Here is a 5,176-nt window from a genome sequence, read left to right as displayed (position 1 = left end):
TGGGCTTTGAACTGTTAAAAGAGGTGGACAGAGTCAGTGAACACCCGTGCACAGACATTGTAGAGCTGCTTAAAGGAATCCAGCGCTTTGACCTCCTGGAGAAACTTGGATTACCCTATCCTGAGAGTAAAACCAGTGGTATGGACTGAATTCTCTGATCCATAGACCATTTACGGATATGGTGGCCATTTTGAAATCTTATGTTTCAAATAGCTGTTATGGGATTCGAAGGGGCAAATTAGTATGCATACCCCTCTTAGAATTCCATAATAACTATTTAAAATAGATTTCAAAATGGCCACCGTACCCGTAAAATGGTCTATGGGAAAAAGTATTTTGGTGTAGGCTGTGGCCATATCTGCGAGGATCATACCTTTACTTCACTTCATATCCGCAGTTCAGTATATGATTCGTTTCATATATCATTTCGTTCATTGATTGATTCCTCACGGGAAAATTAGAATCCGCAAATGACCAGCTCCCAACGGCAACGGGGTTTGAACCCGTGACCTTGTGATACCGTTGCGAGGCTCTAACCAACTGAGCTATAAAGCCACTGACGTTGGGAGCTGGTTCAAACCCCGTTGAAGTCCTGAATTTTATCAGGCTTCTTTACACAATTGCTAAAATTGTGGCCATAACTGCGAGGATCATAGCTTTACTTGAAATTACAATTACATTTCCATTCCTAACTCAATTATGTTAGGATCTGAGTTCGTTTTCTTTTCCACACCGTGTTCCAGTATTTTAGATGCTGTTCCTCAGCCACTGTTGCAATGTACATTGAATTGAAACAAATGTATGGTGTGGGCCTTACGCAAAACGGAAAAGTTATCCTAGGCTCTTACCTGGACACAACGAAAAAGAGACACCCGAAATTTTCAAGTGCATGGGTTCAATAGAATTCGAATCCGTGACCTCTGTGATGTCGGTGCAATGGTCTACAATGTACCACTGACCAAGGTGTCTGTAAGAGACAATAGCTTAAATTGTCCAGAGAAGTGCGAGGGTCACAAGTCTCCCTTTCGATGTACATATACTTGTTTTGATCCTGTTTTGTTCCACTTACCTGCTGTTTTTCTTATTCAGATATTCGTAGCATTGTTCACCTCTCTGATGCAGGTACATGCCTTAATTTTGCCTTCTTGTTTGAAATTTCAGTCTGTGCTGGTACATCTTCCGATTCTTTACCATCGAGAGGTGAAAGATTGGAAGATCTAGAACAAGAACTAGATAAAGAAAGATGTGCAACTCAAATGTCTTGCAAGTCTACACTGGGTTTAGCACGCAGAAGTGAAGACAATGGCCAGAAGTTTACACCAGATCATGACTGCGACTTTTATGCATCCGTTTCGTTTGAGAGTGATAGTGAGGATCCTGTTTCAATTAACATTGAGGATAATGATCTTCTGCCCAAGGATAAAGTCGGAGCCTGTGTCAAAGAAGGCATTTTTGTCCCCAGCTGTCTTGATCGAAGTGGCCCATTGAGTGGTGGTAGCAGCATAGCTGTTAGTTCGTCTGATTCGTTGGCTTTGATATCCGCTGAAAGTACACCAGTTTCTTCAAGTAGCAGCTCACAAGGATCCTTCGAGAAGTCAGCAAAAGCGCCAGAATTGTCCTTAACTACTCATTCTGCTTCAGCACGTGATGAAATCGTTAATGAGAGTGACCTGGGGCTCAATACAGGCAACAGTGAAGACGAGGTTCCAGGGCAGGCTCAGTTATTGAACAGTACAGATGATGTGACTGATGGGGGAAATACTGAGGTTGAAGACATCGAGGAACAGTCTGCTGATTACGGGTTTTTTGCAACAAGAACAAGCCAATCTGACGCAAGAACGTCTCCATTATTTGAGTATGATTCACAGATCAGCTCTTCGGATAGTTCTGTATTCTGCCGTTTGATTGATCCAGTAAGCTCACATGTTGTTGATGGAAATCCCCTCCAGCTGCAACAAAGTTCCAATGCACATGGTCAAACAGCATTGAGAATGCATGAATCTGATGAATCCAGTTCCTCTTCGACTGACTGGGAACGTTTAGGCGCTCGACCCAAACGTTCTCAAACACATCGTCCACAGATTGCTATATCACCTCCGCCCCCGCCACTAATCGCCAGCCCTGTATCCGATGGCTTGGCTGGAGATTTCTTAGTACGACATTCACAAGACAAAACTGTTCATGAAAGTCTGTTTGCAAATGGCGGGGATTTTTCAATTCTCGGAAATGATACATCGCAGGGAACTTCTTTTGTTGATGGAAAGACAAATGCATCAGAAGCTTACAGAGTTAATCCATATTTTGGAGCTTGTCAGGCGGCAGCAGTAGGGAATAATTCGTTTGTGAGATCTGATGGCAATGCTTTCTCACCTGTCCCTAGTGGTGATTTTGAAAGAGTAGGATTACTCGGTGGACGTTCTTACAATGAAAGCTTGTATGGAAACAGTGCACCTGCAGCAGCAGCACCTTTGCCTAACCACACAGGACTAAGTAATGTCACTGTGGGTTGGAATGGCTCATCAAGCAATGGTGCAAGTAACGTTGATGGCTTTCTACATATTGATCATGGAGTTACAGGGCAAGGAGATTATAGCAGGGAATCTTATTTCCCTTACGTCCAACATAGCGCACACATGGGGCAGGTGCCATTACATTGGCGGAGTAACGCAACTTCAGGAATCACCCCTTCGGGTTTTGCTTATCGATTGTCAAATTCGGGCCTTACTTTTGGCCAATTGGATGATGGTGCTGCTGGAATTCGGCCGGGACAGTCATATGCCACTCAAAGACATGTCGTGAGTGACGGTGATTCCGCCTTCATGGATGAGCAGGCCGCGAATGAAAGGTCACACGATGCTGATCTATTACTTGGACAACAACAATCAATTGCGAAGAGGCGTCACGAAGCAGGTAGCACCACCGCTGGAAGTGCTGTCATTGTGGGCAATTGTGGTTTGCCTCCTCAAATCTCGGTTTCGGCCTCCGGTGTTTCTTCTACCAGAGTTGTCTCAACTACAGCAAGTCGACCTCTTGTTGTTAGTGCAAGTAACGGTACACGGGGTCTGGATAATAACGCAAGTAGAAATTCAGTTGTTTCCTCAGCCACACCTGTTGATGAAAATGCGGAGACCAGCCTTGCACCAGTTTCTGTTAATGTCAATGAAAACAACTCCAGAGGAGCTTTGTTGAATAGAGACAATGGAACAAACGATATCGGGCCGATTGACGATTCACGTCTTGCTTTAGAACGACGTGTGGCAGATGCCTCTGCGTTGGTTGAACGGGTGCTTAGGGAAAGAGAAGAACGGGAACAGTTTGAACGAGAAATAGAAAGAAAGGAACGAATGATTAGGGAAAGACGAGAGAGAGAAAGGAGGGAGAGGGAGGAAAGAGAGATACAGGAAGCCGAGCGATGGCCGCAGCAGCAGGAGGCAGTTTCTGTGCGATCTCCATGGCTCTGCGAACATTACCAGAGTCGAGTGCGGTTTCCTTGTTGTACACAATTCTATCCTTGTCATCGATGCCATAATACCTCAAGAAACTGTGAAAACGAAGAAGCCAAAGCATGCCATGCGACGCACCTGAAGTGCTCTTTTTGCGAGCATGAACAAGAGGTGAGTTTTATTTTCGTGCTTTAGGCAGGGGGCTTTCAAGATTGAGATTAAGCTTTAAACTTTGGTTCTAGCGAGAGCACGAAGCTATTGAGAAAAAAAGTAAAACACATGGCGTACGTAACCAAGACTCGGTTAGAGCATTGCACCGGTATCACCGAGCCTGAGGTCATGGGATCGAATCCCGTTGAAGTCGCCTGAATTCTTTCAGTTGTCTATAAGAGACAGTTGCTTAAATTGTCCAGATAGAGTGGTTTTCAACTGAGTGTCGAAAGTAATTAGCGAATTGCTTTGGTTTATAATTACTTCACTCAGTGATTGGTTCAAAGTTCTCGCGCCAATTTTTGGACCAATCAGAAGTGAAACCAAAACCAATCGTGGCTCGCGCGTGCACATTTTCCCGCGCTTTGTGTCGGCTACGTGTAATTACTTCGAGTTTTGATTGGTGTACTGGATTGTCTCCGTCCTTTTTGATTGGCCAAAGTGATTACTTTGGTTTTGGTTTTACGACACTCGATTGAAATCCACTCTAAGTGCAATGATTAATCACTTCTAACTTTCGTCTTTTGTAAAAGCTCTGCCAGGAAATTTTTAACCCTAACCTTAACCTGAGTAGCCATTGCAAAAGGATTCAAGAACGATTTTGACCAAGAACAATAACCTGTCTCTCCGCTTGGAACTTAACTTAATTATTATGCAAATTCTGCGAAAGTAAATTATATTGTATTGCTATCCAACATGGCGGCCGTGTCACGTGGGTGCAAACCAAGAATACCGGACCACCAGGAATACCGGACTAAAATGGCGGAGGACGAAAGAGCCATTGTTATTCCGATTAGGCCTTGCTAATTAGGTATTGTTATGTTCGCTTTGTTCTTGTTTCATGGACATTAATTATTTCGGATCCGGTATATGAAAGACCAGCCAAGAAACTTGACGGTATTAGTATATATAATCACATGATTTCGAGTGCAATTTGGAATAAATAAGCAGGAGTAAATTTGTTTCAAAGACGACCAAGATTACGTACTCGTGCAATTTTTAGTCTGTGAAAACATTTACAAGTGCTTATTTAATCCAGATTGCATGAGAAAAGTCATGTGATTACTTATAATGTACATGAGAAAATTCGAGACGGTTAAGCAGAAGAAACGCGCGCGTATCACGCCATAAATTGAGCCATCCAGGGCTCGCGTTTGATTTCAAGACAAAAGATTTGATTGGTTCTGACCAAACCCAAATATTAGCCAATCATAATTCAGAATTTTGATGTGTAATTTGCACTGGTATTACACTTGAACTTCACTGCTCTCAGGCAATAGACCTTATTCACGATAGCCGCCATGTTGGATTTGCCTTTATCATGCAAATTAGCCACACACTTCTGAGGGGGCAAAGAACAGAAGTTCGAGAGGTTATAACGAACATCTTAGCCACACAGATGACTTGTTTCACGTTCATTGAATGTTTATCACCTAAGGAGTAAAATAGAATGCTTACACAAGTTACTTCGATGTTTTTAGCGAAAATTGAGCAGATAACGAAGTAGAAAGTCAAAATGTCGG

The sequence above is a fragment of the Montipora foliosa genome, unplaced genomic scaffold (genome assembly GCF_036669935.1).
Source record: "Montipora foliosa isolate CH-2021 unplaced genomic scaffold, ASM3666993v2 scaffold_403, whole genome shotgun sequence".
Lineage (NCBI taxonomy): Eukaryota > Metazoa > Cnidaria > Anthozoa > Scleractinia > Acroporidae > Montipora > Montipora foliosa.
This window is presented reverse-complemented; position numbering follows the sequence as displayed.